Below are 16,399 nucleotides of genomic sequence, written 5' to 3'. Positions count from 1 at the left end.
GGGCCTTTTCTGGTTCCATACAAATTTAAGGACTATTTGTTCCAGTTCTTTGAAAAATGTCCTCGGTATTTTGATCGGGATAGCATTGAAAGTGTAGATTGCTCTGGGTAGTATGGACATTTTAACTATGTTAATTCTTCCAATCCATGAGCATGGAATATTTTTCCATCTTTTTATGTCTTCCTCAATATCTTTCAAAAGTGATCTATAGTTTCTAGCATATAGGTCCTTTACGTCTCTGGTTAAGTTAATTCCAAGGTAACGCATGGTTTAGGGGATGTACTGTATGGTGATTAACATAATATAATAAAATAAAATTAATTATTAAAAAAAAAAAAGAAATGCAACTGATTTCTGAGCATTGATTTTGTATCCCTCCACGTTACTGAATTGCTCTCTAAGTTCTAGTAGTTTGGGGGTGAATTCTTTAGGGTTTTCCATATAGAGTATCATGTCATCTGTGAAGAGAGACAGTTTGACTTCTTCTTTGCCGATTTGGATACCTTTGATCCCTTTTTGTCTTCTGATTGCTGTTGCAAGGACTTCTAGTACTATGTTGAATAATAGTGGCGAGAGTGGGCATCCTTGTCATGTTCCTGATCTTAAGGGAAAGGCTTCCAGCTTTTCCCCATCAAGAATGATATTTGCTGTAGGCTTTTCATAGATGGTTTTTATGAAATTGAGGAATGTACCCTATATCCCTACGCTCCCATCTTTTCTTTTATTAATGTGGTCTGTCACATTGGTTGATTTGAGAATACTGAAGCACTTGCAGCCCAGGAATAAATCCCACTGATTGTGCCAAATGGTTCTTTTACTGTACTGTTGGATTCAATTTGCTAGTATCTTGTTGAGAATTTTTACATCCATGTCCATCAAGGATATTTGCGTACAGTTCTCTTCTTCAGTGAAGTCTTTATCTCCTTTTGGTATCAGAAAAATGCTGGCCTCAAGAATGAATTTGGACGTTTTCCTTACTCTTCTAGTTTTTTGAATAATTTGAGAAGAGTAGGTATTAACTCTTCTTTAAATATTTGGTGGAATTCCCTTGTGAAGCCATCCGGCCCTGGACTTCTGTTTGTTGGGAGATTTTTGATTACTGACTCAATTTTTTAGTGGTTTTCAGTCTGTTCAAGTTTTCTATTTCTTCCTGTTTCAGTTCTGGTAATTTATATGTTTCTGGAAACTATCCATCTCTTCCAGGTTGTCCAATTTGTTGGCATAGTATTTTTTATATTCTCTTATAATTGTCCTTCTGTAGTATTTGTTGTTATTTTTTCTTTCTTATTTGTGATTTTATTTTTTTGGGTCATTTCTCTTTTCTTCTTAATAAGCCTGGCTAGGAGTTTATCAATTTTATTAATTTTTTCAGAGAACCAGCTCCTGGTTTCATCGATTTGTTCTATTGATCTCTTGGATTTTATATCATTGGTTTCTACTCTAATCTTTATTATTTCCTTCCTTATGCTGGCTTTAGGCTTCATCTTTTCTTTTTATAGCTCCTTTAGGTGTAAGGTTAGGTTGTGTATTTGAGATATTTCTTGCTTCTTGAGGTAGGCTTGTATTGCTATATACCTCCCTCTTCAGAGTATTTCTAGCAATTTTGATTAGATTCTGAAAATCATGGGTATTGCATGTCTTGATTTTGTTAACTTCTATTAAAGAGTATTGAAATTTGTTTTTTAGGTAGTTATTTGTAGATCAGCTTTGTCCATTTGAGGCTTCTTTATAAGCTTGTTAGGACAAATATAAGGTATCTTTTACTGGCTAGGATAGCCCTACTACTAAAGTCTGCCTTCCTTTGTCTCTTCATTCTTATTGGTTGGAACTTAAACATCTCCCAGCTTTGCATCACTTCTTGGAATTGTTCAGCTTAAGATTCCCTGATATTTCATTGGCTAACCTCATAGATTTTTTTAAAGATTATTTATGTATTTATTTATTGTTTATTTTAGAAAGAGAGAGAGAGCACAAGTAGGGGGAGGAGCAGAGGGGGAGGTAGAGAGCGAGGGAAGGAATGTCAAGCAGACTCCGTCCTGAGCGCAGATCCCAATGTGGGGCTGGATCCCATGACCCTGAGATCGTAAGCTGAGCCAAAGTGAAGAGTCGGATGCTCAACTGACTGAGCCATCCAGGTGCCCCTAGCCTCATAGATTTTTACCATGGCCACTCATGGCTTAGTATTCAATGACAGACTCAAGGAGACCCATGGAATTTTTTTTTTTTAGTTCTTTCTCTATACAGCTCCTTCTTTTATGGTACACTGCCCTGCAAATTCTAGCTGCCCCAGTCTGCCTCTCTAAACTCCAGTCTTTGTCTCTTCACCTGAGCAAGACTTCCATGCTCATCTTGAAGTTCTCATTCCCTGTGCTACCATTCAGAAAGTGCTTTCAGGTACCAAGCAGCGGCAATGGTAGGGATTTATTTTACTTGTTTCCACTATTTTCAGAGTCTTGGTCCTATGCTATACTTTATTCAATGACTACAAATAGCCCTTTCTTATATTTTGTCCATTGTTCTAATTGTTACCACAGGAGAGCAAGTCTAGTACCAGTTACTCCAACAAGACCTGGAGTAGAAGTCCCTCCATGGGGTTTTACTAGCACCTCTGTGCTGACAGCACCCAAAAATCTCCAGTCTAGACATCATCTCCTGAGTTCTAAATTCAGTGTATTCAGTTTCTCACTGGACCTGTGGTTCCCAAACATAAATTTAAGTCATGGCACATTAGAATGATCACATCTGTAAAGCATACTCTGTTAAAGGAACAAAACTGATTGTGGCAGAGGTGTTAATCTCCAAGGGCTGAAGGAATCAGAATTGGAATTGTCATAGACTCTCTCTGTACATAGATGTTTCATAGATACATCTATTTGACATGTCCAGAACTAAACTGAATTGTTTTTATCTTTCTTCAAACCTGCTGTTCTTCCTTTTGTGAATGGTAGTCAACTATCTGATAATCAGTTTTCATAAAGCGTCAGAAAACAAATTGAGTGTGGAGAGCTGCAGTTAGAATAAAGTACATATTTTTGTCTTTTCTGTGATGCATAGCTTACCTTCCATAACCCTGTAGGCCTGACACCCTAACCCTGTTAGTATTTGAGGATGCTACAGCATGTAATAATAGCAGGTGTAGTGTTTTTGTATTATAGAGTACATCATAATTGCCTCAGTATATGTTTGCATTACATCGCTTTACATTCTTGACTTAAAAATTCACATTGTCCTATTCCTGGCCAGTTACATCACATTTTATAAGCTATAGGACACTTTTTTTATTTATGAAAGGGCTTAAAGCATGGCCCAGAATATTTAGTCTCTGAATAATTATTGAACTCAGATTAACTGTTTAGAATTCTCTGTCTAGTATCACTACATTCTTCTACCTAATATATAATAAGCTAAAACATGTGCCATGCTCGGCATCCTACTGATTCTCTTACAGGCTTCAATAGGACTGAATTGGTTCCCTCAAATCACACATGGCAATACAATTTGATTCATAATATCATAGAAAGTGGCAGGGCTGTTATATTGTATCTATTCAGCATCAAGCTCCAAATATCAGTACTTACATGAATATCTGAAAAGTAGACCAAGAATTTCTGGATATAAATACTTATACATAAAAAATAAAACAGTGTCAGTTTACTTATTTATGCATAAAAGTGGTAATCCCTGATCCTTTCTCCAATTCTAATTCTAGATTTGGTGATCCTTATTCATTTAGCAAATAATTTGAGTATCTACCAAGGGTCAGGCATTTTGCTCAAGGATGTAGATTAGAGTGAACATATATCCCTTGCATTTCCTACCTTCATGGGGCTTACATTCTATAGGAAAGACTGTCGTTCTGCTAACTGAGAATTTTTATTTGTGTGGGGTGATCGCCCTTCTAAGCTTTTTTTTTTTTTTTTTTTTTTTTTTTACGTCTTCTGGGGATTCTCACTGGGATCCTCAAAGTTGTCTTTCTTCTTTTCATCCTACCCTGATCTGTTCCTGCACCACTGGGGCTGGCTGCCTTGGCTTTGTATAGACTCATCATGATTGATCCCAGGAGGAAGAGCATCCTTCTCCTTTTGCTCGCACTGCATGTTTTTCTCTCTTCTTTCCTTAAGTTTCATGCTCTATGCCAGTCAAAAGTACACTTCCAGCGATGTTTTTTAACTTTAACAACCTTTAGACTACTTTCTTTATAGCAGCTTCTACAACACATGACTGTGGGATTTTTTCTGTTGTTTGCTAAAAGCTTCCATTCTTTCCCCACCTGAAAATCTGTCTTTTTGGCAAATAAAATATAACACAGACCAGAGAGTAAATGGGAGGGGGGAACACATCCAAATCCATAATTCCAATTTTTCATTCAGTCCACCATTGGGTTAGTCACATTCTTCCCCCTCCCAAGATTGTTGCACTATGCTCTAGGTCAACAGATCCTACAAACTGAGGGGTAGCATCTTCACTCACGCTGAATCCATCATAAACTACTCTAATCACAGAGAAGCTAATCTGATTACCTCACAAACAGCGTGGTGCTACATCTAAGTGTTCTGTTTCTCCACCCCTTATCCAGTCATAGTCATCTTATTAATGATAATGCCTATTATATTATAATATAATAATTACGTATATTTATATTATAATCTTAACAATCATGCTCATGATAATACCAGTGTACCTAGCACATAGCCGGTACTCAGTAACTGTTCCTTCTGTGGAACTCTAATATCTTGTGCTTCAGAGAGTATTTCACAATGACTGAAACAGAGGGGTAAGATAGAGCAGGGAGACTGGATGTATTGACATGTGTCCTTTATGAAGTTGATTCTGGCTGGGAAGCTGTATATGGAAAAGCATTATTCCCACAATACTGTTACCTAATGCCGGAGGCCTACTGAACTAAACAGAAGAGAAATGAACATAGTGAGTGAAGTAACAAATCATTGGTAAGATGTTACTTATTTAGGTTTTAAAATTTCTCCTTTTATCTTTATGCTATTAAAAGGAAATACATTTAATTTTCAGAAACCAAATGAAACACCTAATGTAATCATATGTAGACAGTTAAATAGAATAGAGATGATAGTCGAGTTTTTAAAAAAATTCATACCTAACTATTCAGCATCTGAAGACTTAAGTTTAGTATTAAACTCACATATATCTGGACAAATAGATAATAAATATGTATGAAAAAGGAACAACTTCAAATTATATGAGCTCTTTGAATAACAGAAAAGTAATACCCTTAGCAAATAAAACAAAACCATATCGCACTCCACTTAGGAGCTGCAAAACTTGAACTCTATGCATTCATCTATAAAACAACTCTGTAGGTTAATAACCTTTATTATACTCAAGTATAGTGGGGAGCTTTACCTTTCAATACATATCAAGGCACTTTTATTCCTAAGGTCAGGGGTGTGTGTGTGTGTGTGTGTGTGTGTGTGTTTTAAAAACTTATACAGGTTCAATACTTTAATCACAGTTATACTTAGTAACCTCGATAGGTACTTTGAGTATTCTCAGATCGTGTGTGCTTTGCACCAGTACTACTAAAGGCTGGAATAATTTGTAAATAGTTAATGTTGTCCTTTTTAAAATTCTTTATTTGCCCTCAGTTTTGAAGCTAGAAATAAAGTTAGTGGTCTGAAAATTTGTTCTTTTTCCATTGTTTTCTTAAAACCTGAATAACTGATACCAAATTCATCTTTAGTTCCCAACTATTGCCCTTTTCTAACATTCTTGTCAATGTGTGAAAAGTGGGTTAGAAATATTCGTGTCAGGGGTATCTTAATTTACAAAAAAGTTAAATTGTTGACATATGAGTCTGATAACCTCTTTACCCTACCTGCTACCTGCTGCTGGGTTTCTAATCTGGAGAGTCTATGTCTTATCTCACCATGAATAAGGAACCAAGGAACTTTTTGCACTAATGTCCTATTGCTACTGTAACAAATCAGTCTTATGGAGTTAAAATCAAGATGTTGGTGGGATTGCATTCGCTCTGGAGGCTCTAAAGGAGAATCTGTTCCTTTGCCTTTTGCAGCTTCTAGGAGCTGACTACTTTCCTTATTTCCTATGTGCCAGGCACTGTATCAGGTGGTAGGTGTAGAGCAGTGAAAAGACAGACAAAAATCCCATTCCTCATGGAGCAGAGTCTCGCAGCAGCCGTATAGTTCATGGGTATAGTCATACATTTTTCTCCCAGAATAAACTCTGAATTATCCCAGACTGAGGGTTTTGTTGATCTCCACCTGGCAGTAGTGGCAATTAGAAAAGAGAAATCACAGTGTTCCTTTTTGAGAAAGCAGCCTGCTTCTTGAGCCAAGGTCTTTCATACTATTTATAAATGAAGCATTTAAGAAGAACATATTAACTTTGGGATAATGTAAAAGTATTCTTTTTTTCTGATATGGAGTATATATCTCATTTCCTCTGTCTGAACTCCACTGGTTCTCATTTTCTTCCTGGTCTTATTTCTTATCTTCTGCCTCCTGTCTTGGCTTATGAACCCTTTTCTATTTTCCTTAGACCAGTCTTATAGGTCACACCATTTCATCCATTGATTCATCCAGTGTTTATTGAATGTCTACTATATGATAGACACTAGTGTTTATGGCTGCTGTTTACCTCTCTTTATCTTTTTTTCCCTCTCATTCTTCACATATCCCTTGCTTTCCATTTTATCAATTTACTTTCGTAAAATGTCTCCCATTAGCTCATACTGGAGACCATTTCAGATACAAGTAACCGGTCAATTCAAACCAGTCAATTCAATCAGAAATGAAAGACTAGTCTTCTCTAGATCGAACCGAGCTGTCATCTGGGAAAATTGCATTTACAGAATTCTCAGGTAGGTAGTACATGCTCTAGCATTCCTCAGTCTATGTTTTATTTTGTTTTTTTTACAAGATGCTTGGATCTCTAGGAATCTAATATCCAGCACAATGGCTGACATAAGAAATATTTGTGGAATGAACGAGTGCCGTAATGATAATCCCAAAAGTCACAAAACTTATGACACAGTGCTGGCCACAGCAAAATCCAGCTATAGCCCCATATTCATATATTTCTCATATAGTTTTAATAACGGTACAAGTAATTGCCAGTTACATTTAGCAATCTTTCTCATACTTTTTCAAATAAAAACAAACATTACAAATCAGCAAAATCTGTAGAATAAGAATGCTCAGCAAGTCCCATTGTAGTGTGAGTATACATTCTAAATTGATTTCACAGATTGATCGGTCTATACGTATACTCACAATTTTACATTCCATGGTAGGTACATGTACTGCTAAAATATAAACTGAGGCATATTAAAAATTTTAAGAGCTAATTTGGGGAAAATCCATTTGAATTGGGCAGCATTCTGTCTAGCAGATAGAAAAGAGCTGCAAGGCTCTGTAGAAAATGAAAGACTTTTATAGGCAGATGGGAGCAGCAATAGGATGTTATATTAGGGGGAAAAGTAGGTTGCTTATTGCAAGGTTACTTTCCTTTAGGGAATGACAGGGGTCTATCAGACATATAATCTAACTAGTGCTGATCAAGTGATTCCTGATAGACTGGTTTAAAATTCCTTTTCTGGGAAAAACAAAATAATAAGTCTCAATTTGGGCAATGTGGGGCTTAACATAAGCGACTTCATTTTGGGCCTGTTGTCTTATGTTTTAAGAAGTCCACCTTTTCTGAACAGGCTCTCAGCCTAATTGAAAGATGTGATCAAATTTTAAGGCACCACTGCTACTTCCAGCTACTGCACTGGAGTGCTCACAGGTTTTTGGTTTTTTGATTTTTGTTTCTGAATATATGTCATGACATCAGGTTCACATTCTTTAAGTTGTTCATTCTCTTTGCTCCTTTTCTGACGTTCTAATCTCAGGGAGGTCATTTTCTTGGTGATTAGCAGCTGTGAGCATGCATTTAAAGATTTTGAGAGAATACAGTGTACAAGGGAGACTGCTATGATTATTATAAGCAAGATAATTCCCAATGTCTGGAATGTACTTTGGAGCCATGGTTCCCAAGACCCAAACCAATCAGAATCTAAGAAAGTCAAAGAAAGTCCCTATTGAAGTTGCTTTCTTAATCCAAGTGAGTTGTTGCTGAGTCTCAACTTCCCCAGAGGTGTCAGTCCAAGTGCAGCATGTGGTATTGGCCGTAGCACAAACACCTGCCTGCTTAACTGAAAGATAATCAAGGGCTATCCTATTATCAAAACAACTTTGTCCAGAGAGTCTAGGGAATTTTTGTTGGGCAGTTATTACTTGAGTAGTAGATTCAGGCATAGTTACCAGAGTTAAGGAGCATTGTCTTCCTGTGTATTAACAGAGACGAAAAGCAAGTAGTGAAAGGCAAAAGGAATAAAGGCTTCCTATTGGAGATGAAGATCCTGATCTACAATCTTGGGAGAGCTCTTCACCTGTTATACGCAAACAATGAATCATGGAACACTACATCAAAAACTAAGAATATACTGTATGGTGACTAACATAACATAATAAAAAAATTATTTAAAAAAAGGAAAATCGTAAAGTGTAAAAAAAAAAAAAGATGTCATCTACTTCTGGGGAGGAACCTCCCTACTCAATAATAATTTTAGATATCCAGCTGGTGTGCAGCTCCAAGAGTCTGGAGGAGCTTCTTAAAACTGGGAGTTGTGGACCTAAGGTTCAAGTTCCAGAAGTTTGACTCCTGTCTGGGTAGTGAGGGGGACCTGGTATAATCCCTTTCAAGGAGGTTCAAGAGCATTCTTTATTCTTAATGATTCCAAATTAGAAGGGTGGGAGAAAATTGGAAATATTAGTTTGGAAAATTATAGCTTGTAGCCTGGATAATTGAGGAAAGTAACAGAATTTAGAATCAACTCCAGTGTAGAGTCATATAACAAAATCTCAATGACAATAAATAGGACTAGAATTTGATATTTCAGAGTTGTGTTATAATTTTCTATAGAAACATTCATTTTTTTCTACAATCACCCTCATTTCTATCAAAGATAATCCCAGTGAGACTAATTTGTTTGCAAAATAAATCTAGTCTCACCACACTGGCCTGATTATTTATATGAGTGTAGCAAAAATAGATTGGCCATATAAGCTCTTTTTAAATCTGCTTTGCTGGAACTTTTCGTAAGTAATCTTAGAGTGGACTTTTAAAACCCTCTCCAGGCTAAGAAACCAAGCCAAGGACTCACCATCAGACTTCTGGAATACCTTTAGATTTGGATGAATTCCTCTCTTCATGAGGTCCCCAACATATTCTGAGGTCCCTAGGCCTGCCAGCAAGTGACCTCCTTTACTCATCTGGTTAGGCTGGCAGGAATCCTGTAAGCAAGGTACCAAGCTTGTTTTTCCAAGGGGCTTTATTGAGTCCATAAAGTCAACCTTAGTCCCTTAAAGCTGTCTCTTCATATGTGATCCTATGTATATTCTCACATACAACATTCCAGTCAAAGCATTGGTAACATAACCATTGTTTCCAGTTGTGTGTAAGGAGAACAGATTCTTACTGAACTTATTCAAATAAGTATATTGCCTTGAAAATAAGAAAACTCATTAAGTTTCCAAATTCTGGAGAAATCAGGTAGAGAGAAAAAGTAAATGGTTACATTCTGTTCAAAAAGTTATACTTTATAAAATAAGTATAATTCATAGATAGCTTAAGAGAAAAAGGTCTCCTTAAATCTGGATAAAAGAAAACATTAATGAACCAGCAATGTTTCAAAGAAAAAGTTTTAAAAAATATAATTATCCTCATTAGATCATTCATCTTGGTGTTATTGTTGTTCTGCTTGAATCCAGTTTTTTTCCATTAGTTCTGGACATTCTTGCTCAGTTCAGTTTTATACTGGTAAAGTTACCAGAAACCTGTATTCTAGAGTATTTGTCAGATTCTTTTCATGAATCTTTCCAAAGATGAAGTGCTTTTGCAAAAGCATCAGAGTAAATAATAACTGTCTGTAAATGGCAAAAGACTTACAAATGTCCATGGTTAAAGGTCTGAGGGTAGTTCACTATAATAGAATTGTCAACAAAATTTGGTTATTTCTGTGACATATAGCATTTTATGGTAATTACTGGAATTATGAGTGGTGATATTATACTAAGATGTATCAGATTTTTAGGAATTTCACATTTCTAGGTCAGTTATATCAATAACATGCATCCATGCAATATAACCTAAGATAGTTTATCATCATTTATCTAACAATATTCCCCATGTAATTTAACATACCGAATAAGCCTAATTAGTTTAACATTTCTCTTTAAAAGGTGAGAGACAAATCCTTTGAGATTTTCCAACGACCCTCTGAGAAATCTCAAAGTTAGTTTGAGGTAAAAATGACACCATTTAGAATTTGATTTTGAGAAAGTGTCAAAGGTTAGAACATTTGATTAAAAAGGATCAAAGATCCGTTTGGTTATATATTTAGCCAAAGTGACATAGAAGATGGTAAAGGCAAACAAGAAGTTTACATAGTTCTGAAAAAAACAGCTCTCTTTTTTTATTTTATTTTTTTAAAAAGATTTTATTTATTTATTTGACAGAGATAGAGACAGCCAGCGAGAGAGGGAACACAAGCAGGTGGAGTGGGAGAGGAAGAAGCAGGCTCATAGTGGAGGAGCCTGATGTGGGGCTCGATCCCAGGACCCCGGGATCACGCCCTGAGCCAAAGGCAGACGCTTAACCGCCGTGCCACCCAGGCGCCCCTGAAAAAAACAGCTCTCTTAATACTGAGAAGACTGGGTTTTCTTAATTAATTAAGGACCTGATAAAGACAATGTGAAGTATAGTAAGTCATTTTGGTCAGACACAAAATCTTTGCTTTCCATGTAGATTACTTTATTAAAAGATAAAGAAAAACCTTTCATAAGTTCTTATCAAGAGCAGACCAATAATCCAAGAAAATTCTGTCCTTTTAGCATATGAAGGAAAATTTTTAGCTTTAGTTATGTATTACATAAGTACACTATTGATATAATAGCTTGTTTTTAAAACCCTTATTATTTCTAGTAGTTTTAATTACATCTATTAATTATAATTCTTAACCTTTAGAATCCTTAAGTTCTAGTAAAAACCAAGAAGTAAACAATAGTAGACTGGAAAATATAAGTACATTTCATAATTTCTAGAAATATATTCTTTCTTAGTGTGAATTTTCCAGAGTGGCACAAAATATGTTTAATTATAAACTCGGATATCTGTTTCTCTATAAAAGGAAGCCTAAGGTAGATAAACCTATGTTTAATAATTGATGTTTCAGTGTTTTATCTTATTTGGAACTGATCTAGATATTCAATGAATATCCATCATTTAACTTATCTCAGTATAAATTTAATGTTTTATCTTACCAAAAAGATTTAGGAAACTATTTTTAAATAGACGTACCATAAAGTATAATTATTGTTAAAATAATACTCTTAAAATATCATTGACTATATTCCCTATGTTGTGCCCTTTATTCCTCTGATTTATTCATTCCATAGCTGGAAACCTGTTTATAAATGTTTACTTACATCTATTTAACTTATTATTCTTAACAATTACGTTTAAATTAGTCATGAAAATTTTATGAAATATTACACAGCTAACCATTATATTAAGTTCTCTTTCTTTCTGATAAATTCTGTAATAGAGATAACATGAGCTTATTTGACTTTTAGTAAACCTAGATAAAATAAAAGTGTTATATTTAATGCTGATAACTTTAAAGACATACCCATTTTAATTAAACCAACAAACTTAAATGAGCCTTTATTTACTGAAGATTATCCTAGCTCACATGAACTTGAAAAACATTTGGGTTGATTTATATACTTCTGATAGTATGCTTGATTTATATAAATTCTTGTTTGTTTTTAAGCCAGTTAAATAGAGCTGTTTATAAATTAAGTTTGGCAATATCATCTGGAGGGTTGAAAAATATCACACATCTATAACATACATATATAGACATTCATAAATGTACAAACTCAAAAGGAGATCTTATATATTTCATTTTAGCTTAGGGGAGAAGGCCTAAAAAAAAAGCCTTTCTATCGGGCTCTGAATATAAACTTCCAATTTGGCCAACTTCTGAATATAGAGTTACCTTAAAAAAATCATTTCAAATATCTTTTCAGAATTCAACTGGGACAAATAATAAATATTCCTGACAGTGTTGAACAACACTTGGATCCAAGAGTTGTCCCAAAAGAGGGTGCAGAAGATGCTACCCCCCAAGATCCAGAACCAAAAGAAAGAAATAGCCAAAAGAAAGAAAGATGTAGGCCATTCCCCTGAGAGTAGGCAATGGTTGGGAGGACCCTAGACGCAAATCGAATGTGACCTGCATTTCTGTTCAGCCATAGCTAGCCATAAATGGGCTACAAGCCCACATTTCTGTCTGGCAAATTTGGGAGACCCCCCCCAACCTGACAGTTGCCAAGCCAAGCTCTCAGGACACAAAACAAGACAAAGAAGAAGGCAATGGCTGTCACAATAAAGACCAACAACCCATGACAAAAGTATCTGAAAGCAAAGTCATGAATCACAGTTCAAAAATTTAATTCTTACAAAAGTTTAATTCTGCAAATCTGAATTTGATAAGGAAGGGACACTGTAAACGTTTACCTTTCTCTCTTGACTAGGCATTATAGAGATTTGTGAGAGCTGACTTTGGTAAGAATTCTCACCATTTGGTGGCTTCTGCCCATTTTTCTGGGATCCCATCTGTAGGCTCTAGAGCAAGTAGGGTGTCCCAGTGGGTATTATCATAGTCACCAGAAACTGTAGAGGAGGAAAAATAATTTTCCCTCTACCTTTTATAGTGAGTGCTTGACTGAGGCCCATTTATCTCTAGAAGACCTTCTAAATGGAGAAGCATACCTAGGTTAAAAGTTCTCCATTGTAGTCATTGTAATTCAAGATTATTTTAGTAAGGTTAAGTGCTTGTTCATCCTTAAAATAAAATTTCGTTCATCTGAGGCCTCACGCTGGAGCCAGTCCAGCTTAAGTCAGGCTCAGTCTGACCCCACCCAGTCTGGTTTCTAGATCAGTCTCAGTCTGATGCTGAACTCAGTCTGGTTTCCACATCAGACTCAGTCCAGAAAAATAAATGCTCACATAAAGTCTGAATAATGCAGAGGCTGCAGAACTAGGATCCAAGAGGGACTAACCCACAACCTCCAGAGTCAGCAAGAAAGCAACAAGCTCAAGGGGCTCAACTGGTACCCTTGTGTGGTTGCTTGTTGTTCCTGGAGGCCTTTGCGAGTGGGTTTCTCCTACAGATCCCATTTCCAACATGAGAACTGTTACAAGATAAAGTAAAGCATATTAAAAACTTAAAGGTATTTGAGCAAAAATCAATTTGAATCAAACATCATCTTAACAGATAGAAAGGAGTTCAGAGGAACTGTACAAAATGAAAGACTTTTATGGGCAGAAGAGAGCAGGAACAAGGAAGTTATACTAGCAAAAAAACCCATATTGGTTATTGCGAGCTTACTTCCCTTATAAAGGATGGCAGTGGTTTATTAGGCGGATTACCTAACTAGTGCTGAAAGGATAATTCCTGATTGTTTAAAAATTCAAACTGAGGGCTTCAGAGGGGAGGGGGATGGGGGATTGGGATAGGCCGGTGATGGGTATTAAGAAGGGCACATATTGCATGGTGCACTGGGTGTTATACGCAAATAATGAATCATGGAACACTGCATCAAAAACTGGGGATGTACTGTGTGGTGACTAATATAACAAAATAAAAATTATAAAAAAAATTCCGTTTTTTTTGAGAGCAAAAACTGTAATTTAAGTCTCACTTTGGTAACATGGATTTAGCATAAGTGACTCCATTCTGTACCTGTTGTCTTATTTTTTAATAACTCAAAATTCTATAGAATACAAAGAAGAGAACTAATAAATCATAACTAAAAGCATGAAACTGAAGAATAATGAACAAATTTAACAATAAGGATTTTTATTGCTCAGAATTAAAGTACAGTAATAAATGTTTCACTTTTCTATACTAACTTCATATCTTAAACGCATTTGTTGTTGTACCTATCACCTATCATACTGTATTGAAATTATTAATTTTTTAAAACTTTTTATTATGTTATGTTAGTAACCATACAGTACATCATTAGTTTTTGATGATTCATTGTTTGCCTATAACACCCAGTGCATCATGCAATATGTGCCCTCCTTAATACCCATCACCGGCCTATCCCAATCCCCCACTCCTCTCCACTCTGAAGCCCTCAGTTTGTACCCCAGATTCCATAGTCTCTCATGCTTCATTCCCTCTTCGGTTTACCCCCCTTCATTCTTCCCTTCCTTCTCCTACCAATCTCCCTGCTATTTCTTATGTTCCATAAATGAGTGAAACCGTATGATAATTGTCTTTCTCTGCTTGACTTATTTCACTTAGCATAATCTCCTACAGTTCCGCCCATGTTGATGCAAATGTTGGGTAATCATTCTTTCTGATGGCTGAGTAATATTCCATGGTATATATGGACCACATCTTCTTTATCCATTCGTCTGTTGAAGGGCATCTTGGCTCCTTCCACAATTTAGCTATTGTGGACAATGCTGCTATGAACACTGGGGTGCATATGGCCCTTCTCTTCACTACGTTGGTATCTTTGGGGTAAATACCAAGTACTGCAATTGTTGGGTCTTAGGGTAGCTCTATTTTTAACTTTTTGAGGAACCTCCACACTGTTTTCCAAAGTGGCTGTAACAACTTGCATTCCCACCAACAGTGTAAGAGGGTACCCCTTTCTCCACATCCTCTCCAACATTTGTTGTTTCCTGACTTGTCCATTTTTACCATTCTAACTGGCATAAGGTGGTATCTCAATGTGGTTTTGATTTGAATTTCCCTTTTGGCTAATGATTTTGAACATTTTTTCATGTGTCTGTTAGCCATTTGTATGTCTTCATTGGAAAAGCGTCTGTTCGTATCTTCTATTTTTTGATTTGATTATTTGTTTCTTGGGTATTGAGTTTGAGAAGCTCTTGGTAGATCTTAGATACCAGTCTTTTATCTGTAGTGGCATTTGCAAATATCTTCTCCCATTCTGTGGGTTGCCTCTTTGTTTTGATGACTGTTTCCTTTGCTGTGCAGAAACTTTTTATCTTGATGAAGTCCCACAAGTTCATTTTTTTCTTTTGTTTCTCTTGCCTTTGGAGATGTGTCATGAAAAAGGTTGCTGTGGCCAATGTCGAAGAGGTTACAGCCTATGTTCTCCTCTATGATTTTGATGGATTCCTGTCTCACATCGAGATCTTTCATCCATTTGGAGTTTATCTTTGTGTATGGTGTGAGAGAGTGGTCAAGTTTCATTCTTTTGCCTGTAGCTGTCCAATTATCCCAGCACCATTTATTGAAGAGACTGTCTTTTTTCCACCAGATATTTTTTCCTGCTTTGTCAAAGATTAGTTGACCATAGATCCGAGGGTCCATTTCTGGGGTCCCTTTTCTGTTCCATTGGTCTATGTGTCTGTTTTTGTGCCAGTACCCTGCTGTCTTTGTGATCACAGCTTTGTAGTATAGCTTGGAATCAGGCAATGTGATGCCCCCAGCTTTCTTTTTCCTTTTCAGCATTTCCTTAGTGATTTCGGGTCTTTTCTGGTTCCTCAAATTATTTTTTTGATGCATATCTCTCCCAGCAGAATTTTGTTTCTCAGAAAAATAGGAACAATTCCATACATAACTGTAGTTCATACCATTGCATAAAATTCCTACCATATATAGTTTTATAAAATATGGTTCCTATGAATTTCTACAGATAGCATTAGTACCACCAAGGTATCTAAACTGACATGTAATTAATATTTGGAAATAACAGGGGTGCCTTGGTGGCTTAGTCAGTTAAAAGTCAGCCTTCTGCTCAGGTCATGATCCCAGGGTCTTGGGATCTAGCCCCACAGGGGGGCTCCCTGCTCAGCGTGGAGCCTGCTTTTCCCTCTCCCCCTGCCTGCCACTCCCCCTGCTTGCTCTCTCTCTGTCTCTCTCTCTCTGTCAAATAAATAAAATCTTTAAAAGATATATTTGGAAATAACAGATAGTAATTAACAAGTTAGTAATATTTTCACATGGGAAGCCAGAACTCTCAAAGATGCCTAAATCCCCATCAGAGGCTATCCCTCATTTAAACTATGTAGATCAGAATTGGTAAAGGGAAATAACAGGTTTTTTTCTCTGTTGGAGGGCATCTTTTATTTGTTCTGCATATTGCCCCCATCCTTTCCTCACTGTTGTTCCTTTGCTGGCCAGATGATCACATCCAGCCTTTCTATAGGCTGTTCTTATCTAGTTAGGTAGTTCAGTTTTGATTATTTTTCCCACCCAATTCATCTTTTTCATTATTTTAGAGCGTACTGTGGTCTCCCTCTAGTGGGG

At 36.3% G+C, this 16,399-nt stretch overlaps 1 protein-coding gene across 8 annotated transcripts in view; it reads left to right on the top strand.

Annotated features, from left to right (window-relative positions):
- Positions 1 to 16,399, top strand: part of OPHN1 (oligophrenin 1) — a 569,682-nt gene that overhangs the window by 341,605 nt on the left and 211,678 nt on the right. The window lies entirely within an intron of this gene.

Source organism: Ailuropoda melanoleuca, chromosome X, assembly GCF_002007445.2.
Source record: "Ailuropoda melanoleuca isolate Jingjing chromosome X, ASM200744v2, whole genome shotgun sequence".
Lineage (NCBI taxonomy): Eukaryota > Metazoa > Chordata > Mammalia > Carnivora > Ursidae > Ailuropoda > Ailuropoda melanoleuca.
Note: the sequence above shows the minus strand (reverse complement) of the source record. Positions and strands in the feature narration are given on the sequence as shown.